We start from the raw sequence: 25,786 nt of genomic DNA, 5'->3' as shown, positions 1-25,786 counted from the left end.
AAGTTTGACCAATGTCTATAGATAACACAACATTGTGCCTGATCTGTCAAAGGTTGTTCAGTCATTAATTTTGAAAGTTAAGGTGTTATTCGGAAGGAGAAACTCCACCACTTTGTCTTGAAAAGGGACAGAGATATGAAGTGGGCATTAAGTCAGGCATTTCAACAGTCCAGAAATAGGTTTAAAATATGGCTCAGTAAAGAATCTGCCTGCAGTGCTAGAGATCTGGGTTCAATCCCTGGGTCAAGAAGATCCCCTGGAGAAGGGAATGGCTACTCACTCCAGTATTCTTGCCTGGAGAATTCCACGGATAGAGGAGTCTGGTGGGGTACAGTCCATGGGGTTGCAAAGAATCAGACACTAACCAGTGACTAATACTTTCACTTTAATCCTCAAATGTTAAAGGGTCTCTCTGCATAATTTACCTACCCATCCTATATGGTGGTAAACACAATACTAGGAATTCAATAAAGAAAGACAACAGGTTCAGATAATTCTGAGTGTTCTGATACACATTTTTTTTTTCGCTGCAAGGGATCCCCCAAATTCTTTTGAGATGGAACGTTAAAAAGTGACCATCAGTTTAGAAAAGAAAAACACTGTCCATCATCACCTATAGAACTTACCAGTCTATGAATAACTTAAATAAAAATTAAAAACTTGCAAAACTGTATTATTGTACCAAATTAGATAAAAGTTGAATTGTTTCAGACAAAGTGTCTTTCTTTTTTTCATTTTTTAATCTTGACAAACCACTATTATATCAGGTGAGCATTGCAGCCAGTAATGATATTTAAAATTAAGGAAACTTTTCCATTTCACTGATGCCAATTTTAACATTTACAATGGGTCTTTTGGCATTCTAATTATTTTTCTAATTCTATTAATGCTTTTCATATAGGATTATATTGGTTCCTCTTCTAATGTCACTAAAACTTCATTTGGAGTTGTAGCACTTCATTAATCATGATTACTTACAATTAATCAAAAAATTATTTTCCTTTCATTTAGGTCTCAGAATTGTTTATCTATATGTAAATCATGAATCCCAAATTGAATTTATGTTATCATTTTTTTGGAAAATCTGGAAACTGAATATGCTTCCTCTTCTGAGACATCATATAATTGGGTAGTTAAAATCTTTGACTCTGGAGTGAGACTATTTGGATTGAAAGCCAATTCTTTCTCTTTATAGATGAATATGATGAGGAAAGTTACTTAACTTCTTTATTCCTTCTTATTTTAACCTCTAAAACTAGAATCACAATAAAAATAATACCTAACTCATAGATTAATTATAAATACTCAATAAAATACTATAGGTAAAGCAGTTATAACAGGACAGGCACATAATAAATATTCATCAGGTTAGACTTATTATTTATAAAATATAAATAATTAGTAAATTGTGGTGTGTGTTGACTTTTACAATCAGACAAGCCAGAGTTTTAATTCTTCATCTCTGTTCCACTAGCTGCATCATATTATTCAAGTTATGTAACTCTCTTTGCTTAACTTTTCTTATATTTAGGTACATGTACATATAAATATGGAGAAGGCAATGGCACCCCGCTCCAGTACTGTTGCCTGGAAAATCCCATGGACGGAGGAGCCTGATAGGCTGCAGTCCATGGGGTCGCTAAGAGTCAGACATGACTGAGCGACTTCACTTTCACTTTCCACTTTCATGCATTGGAGAAGGAAATGGCAACCCACTCCAGTGTTCTTGCCTGGAGAATCCCATGGACGGAGAAGCCTGGTGGGCTGCAGTCCATGGGGTCGCACAGAGTCCTACACGACTGAAAGCGACTTAGCAGCAGTACATATAAATATAGATAGGGGTATAGGTACAGATAATACCACCACCTTGCAAGTTTGGTGGGAGGGTTAAGCCAAAAAATGATTAATAGAGTCAGCACTTAGTGTGTGTGTGTATGTATGTATGTGTGTATATATATATATATATATTCAATTTAAATGGAAGCATTTTTTATTCTATATGAAGCTAAAAACTTATATGGTATTCTGTTCAGAAAGCATTTATAATAATTGACTTAGATATTTTTGTTGTGATATAGATAAAAAGTCTGTGACATATTTAGGATCCATTCATCTATCCACTCTTTAAAAATACTGTGCTGTGCTCTGCTTAGTTGCTTAGTCGCTCAGTTGGGTCGAACTATCTGAGATCCCATGGACTGCTGCTGACCAGGCTCCTCTGTCTATGGGGATTCTCCAGGAAAGAATACTGAATGGGTTGCCATGCCATCCCCCAAGGTATCTTCCCAATGCGGGGATCGAACCCAGGTGACTAATATATTAGCCTTGTGGTAAGAACTGGAGATAAGTATTAAAAGGCAGAGACCCCAGTTTCAAGGGGGCTCCATGACCAGCAAGTGAGGCAAGATAACTAAGTAACAGGCAATGGAGCACTGGTATATGCTGTGATAGAAGCATTTCTACAGGGTAACAGAAGAAGAGAGGAGGAGCAAAAAAAGCTTGTTATATGTGTGGAATCTAAGCAGGTTCTTGTAAGAGTAGGTTTTAGCTACACAACAAATAGACAAAGAACATTCTGGTTGGGGGTACAAGTTTTGCCAAAGAACTTAGGAATCATGTGGTCAAGTCTGTAGGTGCAATGCAAGGAGGAGAGTTTATGTTGAAGGGTCAGCAACAAGTCATTAGGAAGCACACAGAAAACAGGGATCCTTGGGAAAAGCTTATCTAGGGGACTTGTATGAGTAGCTTTTAGTTTAAGATGGGTTCTCAGGTAGAAGTGGGAAGTGTCCAGAAGGGAACAAAAAATGGAGACAGAAAGACACCCAAGTGGTAAATAATTGAGCTCAAATTAGGGGTATTTATGCTTATAATTACATTTATAGTCACATTAATATATTTACTATAACAAAATTGGAGATATATTTAAATAAGTTATTTCATATGCTCTGATTAGATTTTTTCAATTGTTGGCAAATAATCTTTGAAACAACTTTTAAAACTCATTTCATGTTACCAAAATCTAAGGAGTACTAGATTGGTTGCTATGACATACATGGTTATGGAACTGAATGCCCACTCTGAAGGGTCTAGATATGGTCCCTGCTCTCAAGGCATTCACAGTCTAAAAGAGAACATGGACTAGGAAATACTGCATTACATTTCAGTATTCTGAGTGCTCTGTGGTGGCAGAAGTACTGCTGTGGAAGCGTGTAAGAGGATGCCCTCCCACAGACATGGGGTACACAGAAGACTCTGTACAGTATTGAATTTCACAGTCAATTGAAGATTAATAGGATCCAGCTTGAGGAGGCCAAGGAAAGAAAAGAGTTGCAGGCAAACTCAGATGTGATGGTCCAAAGGACAGAGGATTTGGCCCCTTCTAGGAAAGGGAAAGAGTTCAGTGTACTTGGAGCTTAGCATGTGAGGAGGAGTGTATACAAAAGTCAAGGCTGAATAAGAAATAAAGAGCCATGTGGCTAAATGTATAGACATCACAGTAAAAAAAAATTTGGATGTGGGCAGATTTTGAATTGAAATAATACCATCCTGGCTACCTTGTAGAGAAATGAAATAGCAAATCTCTGGGTATACCAGGTATCTAAGCAGAAAACTCAATTCTCAGACAATTCTCAATTCTCCTGCTCGTATTTAAACTAAAATCCCAGAGAGGTAGACATTCTGTTTTCCGAAGGATTTGTAAGAGCCAGCATAGGGGCTGCCAATTGTAAGCACTCAAGTTAGGTTTTCAAATGACTGAATGGATGACAACAAATTCAATATTTAGTGGGAAGTTAATTTTCCATAATTTAATGTTCTATACCTAGAGAGTTCTAATTTATCTATTTGAAATAATGCTGAAGTGAATGTTCCTGCTTACATTTTGAACTACATTTAAAACTTAAAAAAAAAAAAAAGTTTTTTTTAAACTGACTCAGATGGCCATACAGACATGTGGGACCTCAGTTCCTTGACCTGAGATTGAACTCATGTGCCCTACATTGGAACCACAGAGTCCCAACCACTGGACTGTCAGGGAAGTCTCCATATTTATGTTTATTTTACTTAAAATCTTAGCAGTAGAATCACTGCAGAGTATGAATATCTTTAAGACTCACAAAGTCTGTGCTAAAGAAAGGATATCACAAATATGCTCTAATAATCAAGTATTTGAACATGTGTGTTTCCTCACAACTTCAACACATTTGGATCATCCATAAATTTGATAATGATTTGTGATTACTGAATGAAATACTGGGGAGGAGCTTGTATCTTCTTTGTCTATTTATATTTCTCTTGTTAAATGCCTGAAATCATGTCCTTTCCCCAGCAAAAAATGTTTATTGATTTTCCTTTTCATTTTAATTTGAAATGAATATATTCAGGCTATAGATTTACCTGTGAGTTAATTTTGGCTAAGTCTTAGAAGTTAATTTACTATTTTAGTGTCATTTCCCTTTATAAAGTTAAGTAGTGCTGTATTTGGTAGAGTGAAATCAATATATCTTTTCCTCAAGGTATTATAGTATTTTGGAATTATAAGCACTTTTTATAAATTAATAAAATCATCTCTTTATCTTACATATTCCAATTCATTTCCTTTTGACATTTACCTTTATTTTATTCACAGAAAATTTCTTGACATCCATTATTTTTGTTTTAAAATTTTATTTTTCTTTTTCCGTAGCATCTTTTATTCTGACTTCATGAGATTAATCTGCCATATATTACATTTCATTTTAACTTCATAATAAAAACATTTACTTGGTTTTCCTACGAGTTAAATTTTGTAAAACCTTTTAGGTTAATTTGATGGGGTTTTTTTTTTGTTTTTTTTTATTTTAAACGGGTCTTCCCTGGTGACTCAGATGGTAAACAATCTGTCTGCAGTGCAGGAGACTCTGGTTCGATCCCTGGGTCAGGAAGATCCCCTGGAGAAGGAAATGGCAACCCACTCCAGTATTCTTGCCTGGAGAATCCCATGGACAGAGGACCCTGGTGGGCTACAGTCCATACAGTCACAAAGAGTCAGACATGACTGAAGCAACTTAGCATGCAGCATGCATTTTTAAAAATTATAATTATGTTTCCAAAATATATGTAGTATACCGCTTAAGAGCTAGAGTTAACATTCAAGGCCAACGCCAAATCCAGGAATTCAAATTCTGGTCTCTCAACAGCTGTGTGACAAACAGGTAGTTTCTTAGTGTTTCTATATCTTCATTTTCTCATCAGAAAAATAATAAAATACTACTACTTATAGAACATGCAAATATTTATGAAAGGCCTGCCATGCTGAAGCACTGATCTAGATGACTGGAACACAATGACAAAGAAACTAGGTAAATCCCTGTCATCATGGAGCTCACATTCTCCTGGGAAATGGGCAGCAAACCAATAAACACATAAATATATAATGTCAAGGAGATGATAGTGATGAGAACAAAAATTAGTTGTGGCAAGGATGTACATGGGGCCAATGAACTTCAACTTTAAATAAACTGTTGTGAGTTTATAATACATCACATAACTAAAGTAGTTTTTGCCAGGGCATAGCATATAATGAATTCTTAACAAATACTAGCAATTATTAATTACAATTTAACTTCCTCTTAAACTCACACATTATTCACAGGAGTATTTTGTCAGTATGTTTGTTTTAATTTCAAATGACAAGATTATATGCACAGTTTATTTTTTGTTTGTTGCTTTATTTGTTTGCTTCTTTTAAGCAGAAAACATGGCCCACTTCATGCATTTTGAAATTTTTACTTACTGTGGCTTAACACAGAAATTATGTTAAATATAGACTGGAGGCTATAAAGTTTGTTTTCTGTCTAGAGATGATAAAATTAGCTATCTATTTTTTCTATCAAATTATCCTCATTCCATTAAGATCATCATCCTTTATTTTCCTTTTTGTTCTATAAAGAACTTACACAGATATGCAGTTGCCAACTTCTCTTTATCTAGTAGTTTTTGATTTATACATTTTGATATAATGATATTTAGGACATAAATCTTTATGACTCATATCTTTACTGTGGATTGTATCATTTATCAGAGTAAAATGACAGCCTGTGCACACTTCACTGTCTTTGTTTCAGGTTTGATATCTAGAGAAAACTTCTTTTAGAGTGCTGTTGTTGAAAAAGTAATACAAGGCTATTAGTAAAGAAATTAATACTTTTTCTTTGTTAAATTTTAAGATCTTCACTTTTTTCAAGTTTGTCTGATTTTGATTTATACTTTTATCTTTTCAAAGTGTCATTATGTTTTAACTGCATCCCTTTAAAGCAGCAAATAGTTTTATTTAGGTCTTAACTATAATTGAAAGTGTTTTAAAACACAGCATTCATTTATTTTCATTTATTGTTATAACTGATAACTTCATTTTTCATTCATTTTGTTCTATGTTTGCTGACTTCTTTTAATAGAAGCTTTTTTGGTGCCATATTGGCTCTATCTGTTGCTGTGTTTATTAAAAGTCTGTGGGTTGGGATGTATTTAATCTGTTTTTAAATTCAACTAATGCTTACTTTTAAGTAAGAACACATACATGCTTGTGCACATGCACAAACATATTTTTATATAATTGCTATCATGAAATAATCCATATTTATTCATTTCTCAGGCTCTTCTTGTTCCATCTTCTGCTCCAAAAATAACCTAAAGTCTGTAGCATTCTTTAACCCAATGTGTGCTAAGTGTAGGAAGGCAGTCTAGCTCAGTCTAATAGATACCATGATAATGACCATTTCTCTATAACAAATTTGCTTTCATGTCCCAGAGTCCTGCTAATACCAGAAATTTGCTCTCTAATTAAAATGTATCAACTTAGTGTAGACATTCAATAACAGTGATTATTAAGCCCACATATATACCAAATGACTAGGAATGCAAGAAAACATATAGATATTATTTACTGTAGAGTGACAACCAATACATTATATGATTGTTCTAATGTGTAGCTCCCTAGCACCTTTCTATAACACCTGAATGTGCTGATGGCAGACTCAGCTCAAACACATAAATTTTACTGAATGAATAATGTCCTTAGAATGTAGTACCCTCATAGCCCCTAACAATTTTATGTCCAGTTATCTACAGTCCAACTTATTAGCAACTCCTACTTCATAAAATTAACAAAAACGAGCTTAAGTCATATTGGTACACACTCATATTTCCACTTATTCTATCTCTTAAGAAATCAATATTTGGGCATCCCCTAGTTAAATTTTAAGTAAATAAAACCCAAATCAAAGTCAGTAGGAATAATGTTGACCAAGACAAACATAAGATGATGATCTGAAGACAGTTGTTACTGTCTTCTTAATTTATTCCAAAGACAACACTGCCATTCTGCATTCCCATTGAAGGAAAAAAAATTTACTCAAAACCAGCAGTACTGCTATCAGATAAGTAAATGTCAATGTATACTTATAAGAAACAAGTAAGAAATATAATGTGTTTGTTAATTCAGCCTTTTTCTATGTAATATTTCCCAGTTGGGCTTTCTTACATTCCTGGAATTCAGTTTGGCATACCAAGAGTAATAATGATAAAATGTTTACTTTGAATACTGTGGGGGGAAATTAAATGTTCTGTTAAAAAAAAAAATGATGATCTGAGTCAAAGCACAAGAAATCCACCTCGAGGTGGACAATAATCCATTAATCAACATGTTTTAGGTAAAACAGTTGTTCCCTGTATTTTTAAATTTACCTGTGATTAGGGAGCCTTCAGAGTCACTACTCCAGTACTCTTGCCTGGAAAATCCCATGGACGGAGGAGCCCGGTGGGCTGGAGCCCATGGGGTCGCTAAGAGTCGGACACGACTGAGCGACGTCACTTTCACTTTTCACTTTCATGCATTGGAGAAGGAAATGGCAACCCACTCCAGTATTCTTGCCTGAAGAATCCCAGGGACGGGGGAGCCTGGTGGGCTTCCGTCTACGGAGTCGCACAGAGTTGGACACGACTGAAGCGACTTAGCAGCAGCAGCAGAGTCACTAAGAACTAAAAGTTTACTTATTATATGATTACAAGTTTTTCCAACTCTTTACCTGGATGCAAATTTTATCATATTTAGTGTGATATTCAATGAGAATAATTTTTCCAGCACATGTGCTATGGTATTTTTAGTATTTTCATAGAATGAATAACTTAGAATTCTTGAGAAAAGAACAAATGAGGCACATTGGTCTGTGATGAGGGGCAAGGATTTTCCAATAAAGAAATGTTAAACCTTAATTTCTAAAAAGGTGCTCACATGGTGGGTGGGGGAGGGACTCATTCTGAACTAAGATGGAATCAAGGAATCTGAGTATAGTCTTAGAAGAGAATTTGAATTTGTCAGGAAAAGATGACTTTTTTATGTTTTTGTGTAACAGCAGTGAATCAGATACTGAGAACATGTTCCAATATGCCCTATAGTAAAAGATGTAAAAAAAAGAAAAAAAAAATCACAGAGTAAAGTTTACCTTAAAAACTAATTCTGGAAGTACTGAATAACAAACACCCTAGCTTTCTGTTAGCCTAAGAAGGACCGTAACAATGCTGCTAATGTGGATTTCGTCTATCTAGTGTGACCGCAGACCATGTTGATGGAGAAAGGAGTACCCAAAGCCTCAGAAGCCCTTTAATACCTGATAAGAAGAGCCACTGGGTATTCTGGGACACATGGTTGCCAAAGCAAATACAGAACACTCAGTCAACTTTGAATTTCAGATAATAGCAAGTCATTATTAGTAAAAACGTTCTGTACATTTCACTGTTCATCTGAAATTCAAATTTAACTGGACATACTATATTTTTATTTGATAAATCTGAAAATGCTCCCAGAAAGTTTTCAGAAAGGTAGGTCTCAAATAGCAGTCTTTATTATTCTTTCAAATAAAAAATTATTACCTTGAATATTTCCCACATACATCCTAACTATAATCATGCAGTTTGGTTCAATCTGGAAAAGCCAGGTACCCCCTTAAAATTGATATAATATTCTCAAATGCTTCTGAATTCCTTTTTATTATGTTGAATTACTTATTCCCCCATCAATATCTTAATATAAGGACCACTGCCAGAACTTAAATCAACTGAGTTCTCTCTGATAGCAAATTCAAGCTCCTTTAAAAGACATGGTATACAAAGAAAGAAAATACTGGCTTAAATGACCAAATATCAAAGGGAAGACAAGAAGAAGGGGGAAAAATCTGGTGAGTAAAAAAAGAAGGAAACAATAAATATTTAAATCTGATCATTATACTATTCAGTTTCTCTTGTGAGCAAATTAAAATTGAGTAAACTCCCTATTTGTATATTTAGCTCAATCTAAAGGTTTTCATGGCTGCTTTCTAATTCTTCCAGAGACTGATTTCCCAGTATATTCCTCAAGCTTTAGGATGAATGTACCCGTTTATCTTGTCACTTGGACAATTTCAATTGAAAGGCCATTTAACTGATGTCAGTAAGAAAACTACCGCTATTTGTAAAAAGAATCGGAGTGAGGCAGTTTGAAAGTTAGAGATATGTTTCTTCTACCCACTCATGCTCTAGAAGGAAAATAGTCACTTTCATTAAAAACAAAACAAACAATAACAGTTGAACACGTTCAAAGATTCATAATGCAATTGGTATGATGAATGATCGTGTGTGTGTGGGGGGGGGGGGGTCAAGGCATTGGGCTCCTCAAGGTAGCTGGAAACACAAACAAGTATCTCATTAAGTGTTCCCAAAGCAGAAGTGATACTTTTTCAAACCTCATGCAGAGGCTCTTTAAGACCTAAGTATAAGGATATAAAATGCCTGCACAGGGTCTCTTAAGCTCCAGCCAAACAATTAATTTCCAACCCTCACACCATATATTTGATCTCAGAATGCTTGTCCTGTGTTGTGCTCCTGGCAAGACAAACCCACCCGCGGTTTCAAAGAGCATCTGAGGAGGGTGTGGACAGCTGGTTTGCAAGCTGCTGCTTCCCCCAAACCACGCACCCCAGAAATGGAGGGAGATTTCCTCCTACCCTGAACTACTACTGTTTATGGTTATTAGTATACATAGGAGTCTTCAAATTCCCAAGCCTGTCTCTTGGCAAGCCTGTCCACAGTGCGGCAGTCCAGGTTTGGTTATTATTATGGAGCACAGGGAGTGTCAACACAGTTGGAGGTCAATTGATCCTGGCCTATGAAATCAGAGGTGCCCAGCATGGTAAAGGTCATATTCACAGGGACAGAAACATGCTGTGAATTCAAGGCTTTGGAGCAGAAGGTAGCTGTGCTGTGAATCCTGTTCACTGGATTTGTTTTTTTAGGTTAATTCACCCATAGTTCCATGGTCTCAATCCTAGGATCAAAGTGATGAAAGGACTGTGGAAAGCTCCAGCTGCCTGATCATTTTATTTTACAGTGAAGGAAACAACAGTTCTGAAAAGTAAAGAAAGAGTTGATTAGGTGATCTCTAATGGCCTTCCAGCACTTTCTTAGCAAGGTGATGCATTTGGTAACAAATACAACCACAGGGGCTAAACCACAGGCAGAGGTTTGTTTTTCTTCATGTAATGATAGATATGAAAGCTAGGTAGCACAGGCTGGTATAGAGGATCCCCAGTGCCAAGAAGGAGAGTATTCCAGTATTTCTGTTCAGTGCATGACTCTAGATTTCATGCTTTTCACCTCCAGTGATAGCAAATAGGCAGGAAGAAGGACAAGAGACAGAGCTGCTCCAGCTGATCCACAGAATTGTAAGTAAGTATAAAATTTGCTTCAGTAAACTGATATGTTAGAATTTTCTATTACACAGAAATATTATGGAAATAACTAATCCAATTGGACCATGGCTGGAATTAGTCATAATAAAAACTTGGAGATTCCTGAGTGGTAACTGGCCTTTAAACTCTGTGGTAATTCCAAAAGAATTCTCAAGGTCGCTCTGATATCTAGGTTTTATTCTAGAAGGAAACACAAAGGGCAGAGGAGAGGACTTCAGAACCACAATCAGCCACAAAAAGAGCATTGCCCAGATTTTGTTCCCTCCACTAATTTGACTGGAGGAACTTCCCAGATCCACGCATCTGTTTCCTGATATACAGGGCCCTGTGCTGTGTATTGTGCCTAGTCGCTCAGTCGTGTCTCTTTGTGACCTCATGAGCTGCAGTCCACCAGGCTCCTCTGTCCATGGGGATTCTCTAGGCAAGAATACTGGAGTAGGTTGCCATGCCCTCCTCCAGGGGATCTTCCCAACCCAGGGATCGAACCCAGGTCTCCCGCATTGGAGGTGTATTCTCAGTCTTGGACCAACTGAGCCACCAGAAAAACCCAAGAATACTGGAGTGGGTAGTCTTTCCCTTCTCCAGGGGATCTTTCAGACCCAGGAATCAAACTGGGTTCTCCTGCATTGCAGGTGGATGCTTTACTACCTGAGCTACCAGGGACCTATACAGGACCCTACTCAGCTTGTAAAATATAAGCATACAAATGCTGTGATACTTCCCAGAAATTGTGTGAAGACCTTCAAAGAAAGGGCCTGTGAAGGTCTGAAGCATTATAATAATGAATAATTCACCACACTACTTAGCTTCCAGAAAAGGGCAGTTGAGGACTTGAAAGGAAATTAGACTTGCTCTCTTCTTTATAATCAACAAGTACACCTTGGAACTAACACAATAATCTTCTCATTAGCCCAGGTTCTAGTTACACTTATGGCCACACAACAAAAACACTACCTCAGCCTCTGGACCCTTGCCGCTTACAGCCAAAGCCCCCAGGGAAACAGATAAACTACTATTTCCAGTGGCAGCCAGCAGGCCCCAAACAGTAGGTTAATGGTAAGAGTCTGGAGAGAGTAGAGGGAGAGGCTTTTCCTCAGGAAGCCCAAATTGGCTGCCTATGTACCATAAGGGGATCTTGAGAGACCCTTCAATTCCTTGTCATTCCACTCTCCCTATGTGAAGTAAAACAAACTCAACAGCAGCTACATCTGATCACCAACGAGGGGCTGGCTTCCCTCCCATAGGGCTTTGTAGTTACACAGTGTCCACTCTGGCATCTAGTCAGCTGGCCAAATTCTTCTTACAATTCTATTTTCTGTGCTCTGAACAATTGCTCTTATTTATAATCATCCAGTGACCAGTGAAAACCAAAGCCAGGAAGTATATGTGGTTCAGTAAACCCTCTACAGGCATGAGCTACCCTCAAATGAAATGTGGCTTGTGTGGATGACAGGAAGACTTCCTGTGAAATTAAGAGAGCTGGAGAGCCTATTGAGAAACTACCCTGTCCTCTGTGTTTTAATATAAGAAGGAAAAACAAACATACTTGGAAGAATTTTTCTTTTTCTACAAAAGAGAAGTCAAGCTTTTTTGTTCCTAAGATCTGGACTATTCTTACCCACAAGGGATAGAGAAGCAGTAACCAGCCTTGTGTTTCCAGACAAAAGAGAAGTTGCTAAGTAAATCTGAGCCACTCAGATGATAAATAGGCTTTTTTGTACTGACAGTCAGGACCAGAGTTCACAAATGCAAAGCCTTTGTGGAGGAGGCAGACCATGGAAATGAGCCATGCTGACCTTGTGGGATAAATTCTAGCTGACCTCTGGCTTCCTTGGGAGACAGGAGGAGGTGGGAGAGACTGGGCAAGCTAGAGAGTTCATGTCCTGCCTGAACGGGGGTGACGCCACTCAACTGCAGCTGGCTGTGCCTATTTGAAAACACAGAGTGCATTCCCATTCCTGGAACATGGAGCAGCAGCAGCCATGCATGGAAAAGAGCAGGGCTCTCCTCCACGGGACTAAAGAAGCTTCTCAGGATGCTTCTATGATAGAAGAAGCAATGCACTGAACACCTCTGCAAAATATGTGACGTTGTATGCGACTCCTAGCATGAGGCTTCTGGGGCCTGAACTAGAAACTAATCATCACATCCAATAAATTCTAGTGTCTTACACTACCATACTGGGGAATACTATAACAATTGTAATTGTAACAACAATTACAATGGGAATTGCTGTGCATCCTAGAATTTACAAATGGTGTAAATTTTGAGTTGGGTCTATCAAGGAGAATTGTGAAAATAGAAAACTTGGGAATGAGTATATAAAAAGGAAATAAATAGGTGGCAGAAGAAACTGTATTAGAAGAATATCATAGGAAAAATAAGGGGAAAAGAAGAAAGCAAATCTCTGTCTCAGAGGGATACTCTGGTGTGTAAGGAGGGAGAGAATTGAAGAATGTGTAAGAACTATGATAAGTAGATGCTTACTAAGAAGAAGAATATAAGAGTCAAGAATCCCAAGTCACACAATCAGCTGATTAGTGAATATCTAGTTGGAGAACCAGATGAAGGAAAAAGGTCTTGCTTAACATATTAAAAATATATGTGAATTAAATAAATGTGAATCAAATTTAGAGGATATAATCCAGAAATGTATGCATGATACAAGGGATCACAAATGGAAATTAAGAGCACTTACACATTATTCATAATTTAAGATATTTAACATCCTTAATTTGACTTAGAGAACTATATTGATTTTTTTTTTTGTATTGGCAGCTGTGGCAAGCCACAGAAACCAAACTATATTAGTTAGATTAGAAGATAATTTATTTGAAGGATATTAGGTAGCTCACAAAATCATGAGAGCCAAGTCCAGAAAAAGAACAGTGAGTAAGGGGAAGTAAAAAGCAGCCAAGATCCTACCATAGCAAAAGTATCCCTGGATGCCACTGCCCATGAACACTCACTGCTGGGATATACCGCTCATGATTCCATGGCCACCTCCACCCTTAACCTCCGGGCGTATCTTAACCTATCTCTCAGTTCAAGATTCAAAGTTTTGGAAGTGCCATCTAACTGGCCAAGTTTATTTAGGGTGAATCTTAGGGCGATCTGCATCTTAGGTGTCCCTCCACCTGTGGATTCCATAATAGGAGCCAGAATTCTCATAGGACTCCCCCTAGTAGAGGAAGGCTGTTCCAGAATGAACACACACACAAATGCCTTTCCATTTATTAAAGTGTACTTAGATTATAATGTTTCTACTGATTTTTCTCTCAAGATGAGTCTTCTTATATGAGCTCATTTTATCAGTTATAAATTCTTCTATTATGATGAGATTTCTATTAGCTAAGTCACATAACAAGGGAAAGATTACCATACAACTGTGTGAACCCAAGTCAAACTGTAAAAATGTAGCAAAGCTATCGTGTACCCAATGTATGTACTTTCTGTCCAGCTAGTCAATATTAGAGTTAATGAGTATAAATTAGTGGGCACCACTGTGGCAATGAAAAGAAGAGGGAAGGAGAAGTGAGAGATAAAGAAATGGAAAGAAACAGATACATGAAAGACTTGATCTCTAACCAAAAGAATAATCAGAATGAAATGACTTAAGAGCACTCATAATACTTATGCCTGAAACTGAGTACATAAATCGTGAGTTGTGTAGATTGTACATTGATCAGACTCACTACTGGCATTTCAGTGAGAAATAAATCTGGAGTGGTGAAATTTGATCTAGCTCAGAACAAAGAAAACCAATTCAGTAATTCATTCTTATCAAGTTAATGATTTATTCATTCACTACTTCAACATATATATATATATACATATATACACACACACAAGTATATATATATACACACACATACTTGTATATATATGTATATACATATATATGTATGTATATATACATGTATATATATGTATACATATGTATACAAGTATATACATGTATATATACAAGTGTATATATATACACACAAGCACTTCCTATGAACAGAAAATCGAACAGTTGAGAAAAGAGCATTGATGAGCAGAACCATATGAAATAGAAAGATAACTTAGTAACAAAAATGTATTATAAAATAATATTTTAAATTGGTCTCATCCTTCAGAGAAATTCAAGAAGCAACAGTGAATGGACAAACTAATTCTCAAGTTCTTAGGGAAATTAGGAATAATGAAAACAATATCTTCCCCTTATTTTATTTTTTAATTTTTTTATTTTATTTTATATTGAAGTATAACTGATTAACAATGTTGTCCGTTGTCAAAATAGCCATCATCAAAAATTCACAAAAAATAAATGCTGGAAAGGATGTGGAGAAAGGGGAATTCTCCTACACTGTTGGTGGGAATGAAATATCTTGAAAGGAAAGGAACAAGTTGGAGGACTTTCCAAGTTAAAAATTTGCTACAAAGCTATAGTAACCAAGAGAGTATAGTAATGGCCCAGAATATACTTATAGATTAATGGAATAGAATTGAGAGCCCAGAAACAAACCCATATACTCATGGTCAATTCATTTTCAAAAGGATACCAAGAATATTGAATGGAGAAAAGAATAGTCCTTGCAATAAATAGAAGCTAGAAAAACTAGATGTCCACAAGTAAATAATGACTCTGTCTATACCTGATGCCGTACAACAAAATTAACTCAAATAAATCAAAGACTTAAATTTAAGAGCTAAAACTATATAACTCTTAGAGGCAAACAGGTGTAAATCTACATGATCTTTGATTAGATCAGTTTCTTAGATATGACATCAAAAGCACAAGTATCCAAGGATAAAATAGATAAATGGAACTTTAACAAAATGTAAAACTTCTGTATCTAAGGACACTATGAAGAGACTGAAAAGACAACCCACAAAATTTCAAGCATATATTAGATAAGTGTCTAGTATCCAGAATATAAAGAACACTTACAACTCAATGGCAAAAAGACAAATAATTAAAAATGGGCAAAAGATGTAAATGGACATTTCTCCAAAGAAGATACAAAAAAAAAAAAAAAGACAACTGAATACAGAAAAAGATGTTCAACATCATTAGTCATTGCTAATGCTAAGTCACTTCAGTCGTGTCCGACTCTGCACGACCCCATAGACGGCAGCCCACTAGGCTCCCCCGTCCCTGGGATTCTCCAGGCAAGAACACTGGAGTGGGTTGCCATTTCCTTCTCCAATGCATAAAAGTGAAAAGTGAAAATGAAGTCGCTCAGTTGTGTCCGACTCTTAGCGACCCCATGGACTGCAGCCTACCAGGCTCCTCCATCTATGGGATTTTCCAGGCAAGAGTACTGGAGTGGGGTGCCATTGCCTTCTCCTCATTAGTCATTAGGGAAATGCAAATCCAAACCACAATGAAACACTACATGAGACCCACTGAGATGATTGGCATTAAAATAAACAAACCAGAACATCATGTGGTGAGGAGGACACAGAGAAACTGGATCACTCATACTTTGCTGGTGGGGATGTGAAACGGTAATGCCACTGTGGAAAATAGTTCGACAGTTCATCAAAAAGCTAAACAGAACTAAAGTTAATTACATGAACCAGCAATTCCACTCCTAAACATATAGGCAAAAGAAATGAAAATATATGTTCACACAAAAATTTGTACACATGTTCATAGTACCTTATTCACAACAGCTCAAAATTATAAACCCAAATGTCTACCATCTAATGGATGGATCAACAAAATGTGGTATATCCATACAATGGAGTATTTTTCAGCTATAAAAAGGAAAGTAGGGCTGTTACATGATACAACCTGGATAAACTTTGAATATATTATTGTAAGTGGAAGAAATCACACAAAATCTGACAAAAAAGGCCACATATTCTATTTATATGAAATGCTTGAATTAACGAAACCCACAGACACCAAAAGTAGATTACTAATTTTCAGGAGCTGAAGGAAATAGATATTGGGACTAATTATTAGTAGAGGGTTTCTTTTTGGGTAATGGAAATATTCTAGAATTACATAATGCAATAATGATACAACATAGTGAATATACCAGAAAAAACTCTGAATTGTACACTTTAAAATGGTGAATTTTGTATTCTGTGAACTACATCTCAAGTTAAAAGAAGGGAAACAAAGGCAGTTGTAGCCTCTGAATAAAACAAGAATATACTGCTATGAAAACATATTCAGAAAGAAACTGTTGCTTACAAGTTAAAACATTACTAATTAAAAAGAAGTTAAAATTCAATGAATCAGAAAATTAATAAACTGCACCCAGCTTAGGACTGATTTATTGACACAAAGATAGTTTTAAAAATGACACTTAGCAAAAAGAAATTAACTGAAAAATATGAAAGTATACTTAAGCGATATGAAAACCAGTTCAAAATAGCACCACTGATAAAATACATTGCTTTGCAGTCTACAGTTTAGCCCTTCAGTGAGTAATTCTATCAAATTAGTGCACTATGAATTGCATTTTTGAAAGGAGAAATGGGATAGCTGAGAGAGATCTGAATGGTATGGATAGATATACAGTAATGTGCACATGTATACTGAATAACATGTATATAGCTCTTATTTTAGATTTTGGTAAAAAAGCTTGATAGTAAATGATGACCTAATGAAATATCAATCATGTAAAAATATTGACAATGTGGGAGCCAACACAAAGAAACAAGAATAAAAGATAATTCCCTCATATTGAAGAAAGGCACAAATCTATTAGATTGAAGGGACAAATACAAGAGGAACAAATAAAAATACATCTAAAATTGCATACTTTTAGAGATCATTTTATATATTCAATGACTTAGAGGGCAGAGAATAGTGCAGTGCTATCCTCAACCTTCTCAGGGAGGAAAGATTCTAAACCAAATCTTTATATTTAGAAAAATAACAATCAAATACAAGAGAAAAATGAAGATACTTGGTGACAGATAAAAATTCTGAAAGTTTACAACATATACTCTTCATGAATAAAAGAAATTACTCAAGAAGGTACTCCAGCAAAATGAACAAAAAGGAACTAAGAAAGAGAATTACCTAGGATATATGCTCAAGTATAGCTCAGAAGAAAGGAAAAAAGCTTAAAAGCATTGAAAAAGTAATTCACTAAAATGAGATGATGAGAAAATTTTTCTGCTACAGAGTTTAAATGACACTGGGAGCAATTAATTCATTCTTTGAGTTAAATACACTTTTTAGTTTTACAGGGAATGGTATGTATACACAAATATAATATTGTGAACTATGTGGATAAGTTTCAAATTTTAGAAATCAACTGATGAAGCTGAAATGTGTATGGGCATAACACTGATCAATGGCAAGGTTATTCATGTAAATATGATAATGAATGATAAAAATTGACTTATAGGAAAAGAATGAGGAGGGCAGTTGCTCTAATTCTTTCATTTTAATATCAGGAAATAATAGAATATATCTAAAGTCAATAAATTAAGAATTTGAAGTTTTAAAGTCAACAACTAGATAAGCTAAAAATAATAAGATAACACAAAAAGTAAAGTATAAGCATTTTAGAATCATTCCCTAGAGCATCCTCCCACTTATTAGAGATAACAGAAGAGAGAAAGTATTAATATTTCTCAAATCTTATAATGAAAGTCTACTTTGGATGTTGCATTTCTTATGATACCTTCCACAGGGATCGTATCATCTCCATGATATTTATAAAAACTGAATTCTGGTCTTAATATGAAATATTCAGCAGTGATACCACAAAGCAAAACTATTTGCTAAAAGCCTACCATATTTCAAGAATACAAAAATGCTTTTAAGTCAATAAAATACCATTCTACAACCATCAGATGTGCACATCTTCAAACTATTGACAATGTTAAGTACTGGCACAACTATTGAGCAAAAGCAAGTCTCATTGGCAGAGAGTAAGCTGGTACATTTTGGAGAACATTTTAAAAACATCTACTGTATTTGAAAATGAACATGTTCTTTGACTCTGTACTTTTACTTTGAGGAATATTTCCTAGAGAAACTTTGCAGATATTCACAAGGAGACATGACAAACAAATTTATTACACCCTCGATAGAGAAACACTGGGAATGACCCAAATGTCCATCAGCAGGAAAACAAATAAATGCAGTGTATTTCTCACACTTTACCCTATATATCAGTGAAAAAGAATAAACTAGAACTACCAATATCAACATGGCTAAACATTTAAAACATAATTTGCATAAAAACAAAAAAGTGTAAAGAATATTGTAGATGATATATGTATATGTATGTTCAGTTGCTCAGTCATGTTCAACTCTCTGAGACCCTATGGACTGTAGCCCACCAGGCTCCTCTGGCCAAAGGATTTTCCAGGCAAGAATATTGGATTGGGTTGCCATTTCCTCCTCCAGGAGATTTTCCCAACCCAGGGATTAACTTGCATCTCCTGAACTGGCAGGTGGATTCTTTACCACTGTACCCTTGGAAGTCCCAATGTGTGATATCTACACCATGGTAAATCCTTTGCTTGAAGTTTATAAATGAGCTAAACAATGATGTTTACAATATATTCACCTGTGATAACAAAAATGTGCATGGGGTTAATAAATATCAAATTCAATACAATATGTCTAAGTAAAGAAAGTTACTGTATCTGAACTTTTTTATAATTAAAACTACCCACTCCAGTGTTCTTGCTTGGAGAATCCCAAGGACAGCCTGGTGGGCTGCCATCTATCGGGTTGCATAGAGTTGGACATGACTGAAATGACTTAGCAGTAGCAAAATAAACAAGGTTGAAATTGATATGCTTTGCAGTAAGTATATTACCCATAAAATTTTCTTTTTGCTTATAGTACCTATAATAGAAATTCTCTCAGTTTCTCTTTATCACATACATTCACACACACACACACACACACACACACACACCCTTCAGGGAGGTTCAGACTCATTGGAATAAAAGAATTTCTGAGAAAGGATGCCTATAAACAAGTAAGATTCTTTCTGTAATGCACACAGTGTTGCACAAATCAGAGGTAGTCTCTACTCTTATAATAAGATTACCAGCATATTGGGAGAGGCAGATACTAGGCCAATAAAGATAAATAACATAATTTACTTGTGGTAAGTGCCATAAACTATAAATATTTATTGGAGATGGGGAGGCTAAGGGGGTGGTATAAGCATAAACATCTTTCCTGAGATGAAATATGTGAATATGTGAGCTGAGGCCTAAAAGATAAGTTAAGAACCAAGAGAAATATGGAGGAAAGCTTCTTCCAGGCACAGGAAACCTCAGGTGTAAAATCCCTGATACCATGAACAGATTCCCAAGTTTAAGGAATTGAAGGGATGGCTGCATTGCTGAACAGAGTGTATGAGAAAGTGTAAGTCTTCAGACACAGGGCAGAGGCCAGGATCAGGAATTTGGATCTTATCCTAGGGGCAATGGAAAGCCATTATGTAGTTTAGGAAAATATGTGTTATGATTTGATTTATTTAGAATATTATGTTGACTGTTAGGTAGAAAATTGACTGGATAGAGAAAATAACTTCAAGATAGCAGTTTCAAGTCACCATATGCATACATGTACTATATGTAATTGCTTCAAAATCATTTTAGGCTGATGACTCCTCTGGATGCACATAGCAGAGACAAAAATCCTTTCCCCTGCCCTGTTACATTCAGCAACTGGAGCCTTGAAAATTCAGGTGACAAAATGATGATGAGTAAAAGCATATATAACTTTTTAAATGTTAATATTTTTAGATAGCATGAGGGAGGGGCTTCACAGAACATGAAGTGAAAATCTGCCCAAAGCATTTAGGCCTGAAAGCTTATGTATCTTTTTAACAAATAGTGATAAATTGTGGATTTATCTCCAAAAGACAAAGGAAAGGGAGTTGGACTTCTACGGTTTTTAAATTGTGGGAAATTAACATATGGGGGAAACTAATGGAAGACAGGGTTATGTTAGTAGGTTTGTTTATGAGGATTTAAGTTGCTGTCATCTCCAATGATAAGGGTCCTCTTCTCTTCAGGGTACAGGAAAAGGAAGAGAGTCACGTTCACAAAGGGGAATGTATACCCCGCTTTTAACAGAAAGGGGGCAAGTAGAGTATTTCTCTGCATCTGTTGTTTCTCAATTACTTTCAGTTCAAAATAATCCATAAGCAAAAATGGCTTATTTTGGGGAGGCATATTCTGATCCCCTTCAGTACATTGGTAAGAGTATGGACTTTTGAGACAAAGAATACCGATTTCAACTTTCAGTTCCATTATATACTAGCTCTACAATCCTGGGCAATGATTAATACACAACATTTACTGATTTCTTATTAATAGGCTAATGTATAATAAGTTTTACATTCATTATCTCATTGAATCCTCAGAACAAATCTATGAAATTAGGTTGTATCTTATATTCACTCCAGTACATATAAGAAAAACTCAGACTACAAGGTTTATTAACACATTCACAATGCCTAACTACTTTGAGTGGTGAAGTCAGGTTTTGAACTCAGGCAGTCTTGAGCCCCCGTGTTAGGCTGAGTCACCTTGGTATCACAGCATCTTCATTTCATAGATAAACTAAGGATGAGGGGACCAATTCATGGAATTAATACCAGATTAAATGAAATAACCTATTCAGTCCAATATTACCACAAAGTTGCTGTTTTCACATTTATTTTAAAAGAATAATATAACTTTTCTCTTTAAAAAAAAAAGTCTTAAAATTTTCAAAGTGCTTTAGCTGCTCATGAATTTCATAGTCCAGTAAGTAAAGAGAAATTGAGAACATTAATGTCATGCACCAATGCATCATTTCCACCTGGCTAAAGTCATAACTTTTCATTGACATCAATGCTCAGAAATCAGTCATCAACAACCATATCTGGAAAACACAGTAGAAATGAAGGACTGGTAATCATTTTGGCAATCTTTAACCTGAGAGCCATAATGTTAGAACTGGCAGACAGTGGACCAACTTGGTAGCTGAGGCCAAGAAAGGTAAAACTGAGTCCTGAAAAGGTAAATACAGTGAGTGAAAAGCTATTTCCTTAATCAGTACTCAGAGTGTTTGAAAATAGATTCACAAACATACACAAATATCATAAACTGATTTTCTGATGAAACAGAGGTGGTAGAGTCAACCTTTCCAAGCCAAAATACGGGCAGAGCAAATCATGGTGTGGGTCTCCACAATCTTTCTACTTGACATCGCTGAAGCAGGGATAGCAACCAGGATGTGCCACTTCTAAAAAGATGCCACCTACTCTCATATGCATGCAATGTTTTATAAATGGTGGAGCTCCTCAGAAAACATGTTGCAGCATAACAGTGATAAAACAGTAAGCATCATTATTTCATGACCATGAAAAGCATATTAAATTATGACTACATCTTGGTATACTATATTCTTTCTACACAACAGAAATTAAAAGTCAAATAATAAATCAATCAGTCGAGTACTAACTGCCACTCTCCTTCCTGCACCACCCATTCCCAACTGCCAATCTTGAAGTCTCGCAGCAGCCAGACAATTTAGATAAGTCCATTTTCTATTCTGCAGTTTCACAAATGCCTTAGTTCTACATTTTACTCCATATGGGAAAAGACAAGAATGTGAAAAGTTAAACTGACCCTAATTAGCAAAATGCTTGCAACTATAGATTTTAAAGTGATATAGAGAAAAGTTCTCCTAAGGCTTAGGTGGGAAAAGTAATACTTACTCCAAAACCCACCCTTCCCTGCTCCAAGCCAGACAGGGGCAAGTAATCAAAGGTGGGGTTGCTGTTGCTGCTGCTGCTGTAAGTCACTTCAGTCATGTCCAACTCTGTGTGACCCCATAGACGGCAGCCCACCAGGCTCCCCTGTCCCTGGGATTCTCCAGGCAAGAGCACTGGAGTGGGTTGCCATTTCCTTCTCCAATGTGTGAAAGTGACGTCATTAAGTCGTGTCCGACTCTGAGCAACCCCATGGACGCAGCCTACCAGGCTCCTCCGCCCATGGGATTTTCCAGGCAAGAGTACTGGAATGGGTTGCCATTGCCTTCTCCGAAAGGTGGAGTTAGGGAGGACAGAAGAGAGAAAGGACCTTTCTCCTTCATTTGTCTTAATTCTACATCATGTGCATGCCCGTTCAGGGTGTCCAACTCTTTGTGACCCCATATACTATAGCCCACCAGTTTCCTCTGTCCATGGAATTTTCCAGGTAAGAATACTGGAGTGGGTTGCCATTTCCTTCTCCAGGTGATCTTCCCAACCTAGGATTGAACCCACACCTCCTGCATTGGCTGGTGGATTCTTTACCAGGTAAGCCACCAGGGAAGCCCAATATGCATTGCTTAAGAAAAGAGTAAAGTTGAGATGAAAGATGAAGCTTAATAGAAAAAGAGTCACATAAAAAAGAAGGGGAATGGGGTTGGGGGGACATGAGCTTTTACACCAGATAGAACTGCCTTTGTATCTCATTATTTCTGCTCGCTTTTTACTTTCATGCATTGGAGAAGGAAATGGCAACCCACTCCAGTGTTCTTGCCTGGAGAATCCCAGGGACAGGGAAGCCTGGTGGGCTGCCATCTATGGGGTCGCACAGAGTCGGACACAACTGAAGCGACTTAGCAGCAGCAGCAGTGACTTAGTCAAGTTACTTAACCTCTTGAACTCCCATTACCAAGACCAAAAATACTATGTACTTCATGGAGGTTTTCTGGGAAGATGACATATACATAAAACATGCCAGACATCAGACTAAAGACTGATAATTTATCTCATTTACTCCTCATGAGAACCCTGTGAGATGAGTGCTATTACCAACCTAATTTTATAGACGAGAAAACTGAGGTTCAGTTTATAGAGCTACTAAATTTTCTAGCAAAGATCCCGCCAGTAGATTCCAAAACCCAGACTCTGAACCAATACTTTACCTATGCCCCTTCTCTTTGGGGTAACGGGTTGCCCTTTCCATGGGGCTCTGCCCATTGAAGTTGTGTCCTCCTCTGTTATTGCAATAATCACCTTCCATGCATTTCCTTCAGAGCACTCATCCTAATTTGAAATTATATATTGATTTATGTACTTATTTGTTTGCTATCCCCCCATTGGACTGTAATCCTCCCCAACATAGGATCAATTTTTTTTTTTTTTTTGCTAACCTTCATGCTGCAGCTCATATGCATAGTAATACTCAAAAAATAAGTCAAAAAAGATGGAAAAATAAATGCAGGTGTAAGTGAAAAAAAGGTCAGAGGAATTTTAAGTTCCCTAAGAACAAGGACTGTGATTATACATCCCACTTTCTCCAACATCTGCCACAAGGCCTGATACAATGAGAACTCAATAAATGTTGAGGAAATGAATGACTATGACTGGTTATATATAAATAGATTTGTTTTCCTGAATTTAAGTCACTAAACTTGTCCTTTCATTTACTCAGCAGATAACAAGAAAAGCATGAATTGTGACCTCACAGAGTTGCCTTCTAAAAAGATGTTAAACCACTTTAAAAGTAATTGAAAGCATTTCTAGCTTTTACCATAAAGTGACTCTTACCTTCTAGTTGTACGTTTTAAACTCACTCTTTCTTCTTTTCCAGTTAAGTTCATTCCAAGACTCTTTTAAAGCTGTGATCACTCTTCTTTTCTCCATGATCTCCCGTATCTAGACCTGGTGCCTCAAAGGAAGGTCTCTTGTCCCAGCAAAGACCTGCTAGATTGAGGACTTAGAAAAACGGCCAGCCATCTGTTTTAACAAACTCCCTATGAGAACCCTGTTTATCCTGGATCTGAATCACCTGAAGAGCTCATTAACACAAGATTCCTGGACTCCACACTCAGAGTTTCTGATTCCCAGAGGTCTGGGGAGGGGCTTGAGAATTTGCATTTCTAACAACTTCCAGGTGATGTTACTATTGTGGGCCCAGGAACCACACACTGAGAAATTCAGTCCAGAGGCTAGACATAAGCCTGGAGTTCTCAGTCCAGGCCATATATTTGAGCCACCAGGGGATTTGATGCCCAGGCTGCACTCCAAAATAATTGAATCAGAATGTCCAGGTGTAGATCCATAGTTTGTAAAGTTCTCCAGGTGATTCCAACATACAGCCCAAGTTCTAGAATCACTTTAGATGAGTTCAGTTCAGTTCAGTTCAGTCGCTCAGTCATGTCCGACTCTTTGCAACCCCATGAACTGCAGCATGCCAGGCCTCCCTGTCCATCACCAAATCTTGGAGTTCACTCAAACTAACGTCCATCGAGTCAGTGATGCCATACAGACATCTCGTTCTCTGTCATCCCCTTCTCCTCCTGCCCCCAATCCCTCCCAGCATCAGGGTCTTTTCCAATGAGTCAACTCTTCGCATGAGGTGGCCAAAGTATTGGAGTTTCAGCTTTAGCATCAGTCCTTCCAAAGAACACCCAGGACTTATCTCCTTTAGCATGGACTGGTTGGATCTCCTTGCAGTCCAAGGGACTCTCAAGAGTCTTCTCCAACACCATAGTTCAAAAGCATCAGTTCTTCAGTGCTCAGCTTTCTTCACAGTCCAACTCTCACATCCATACATGACCACTGGAAAAAGCATAGCCTTGACTAGACGGACCTTTGTTGGCAAAGTAATGTCTCTGCTTTTCAATATGCTATCTAGGTTGGTCATAACTTTCCTTCCAAGGAGTAAGCGTCTTTTAATTTCATGGCTGCAATCACCACCTGCTGTGATTTTGGAGCCCCCCAAAAATAAAGTCTGACACTGTTTCCACTGTTTCCCCATTTATTTCCCATGAAGTGATTGGACCAGGTGCCATGATCTTAGTTTTCTGAATGTTGAGCCTTAAGCCAACTTTTTCACTCTCCACTTTCACTTTCATCAAGAGGCTTTTGAGTTCCTCTTCACTTTCTGCCATAAGGGTGGTGTCATCTGCATATCTGAGGTTATTGATATTTCTCCCAGCAATCTTGATTCCAGCTTGTGCTTCTTCCAGCCCAGCGTTTCTCGTGATGTACTCTGCATATAAGTCAAATAAGCAGGATGACAATATACAGCCTTGATGTACTCCTTTTCCTATT

At 36.9% G+C, this 25,786-nt stretch overlaps 1 long non-coding RNA gene across 2 annotated transcripts in view; it reads right to left on the bottom strand.

Moving 5' to 3' along the window:
- The window catches only part of LOC147379951 (uncharacterized), a 123,590-nt gene extending 98,628 nt beyond the window's left edge, over positions 1-24,962 (bottom strand). The window contains exon 1 of one of the 2 annotated variants that reach the window (XR_015134351.1): positions 24,278-24,962. This is a non-coding gene — a long non-coding RNA (uncharacterized LOC147379951). The remainder of the gene's footprint in view (positions 1-24,277) is intronic. The other variant, XR_015134350.1, reaches the window with a different exon arrangement.
- Between the last annotated feature and the right edge of the window lie 824 nt (positions 24,963-25,786).

The sequence above is a fragment of the Bos grunniens genome, chromosome 1 (genome assembly GCF_055505025.1).
Source record: "Bos grunniens cultivar Pamir isolate PY7600 chromosome 1, Bosgru_T2T1.0, whole genome shotgun sequence".
Classification (NCBI taxonomy): domain Eukaryota; kingdom Metazoa; phylum Chordata; class Mammalia; order Artiodactyla; family Bovidae; genus Bos; species Bos grunniens.
The sequence above is the reverse complement of the archived record's forward strand: the minus strand, read 5'-3'. Positions and strand labels throughout refer to the sequence as shown.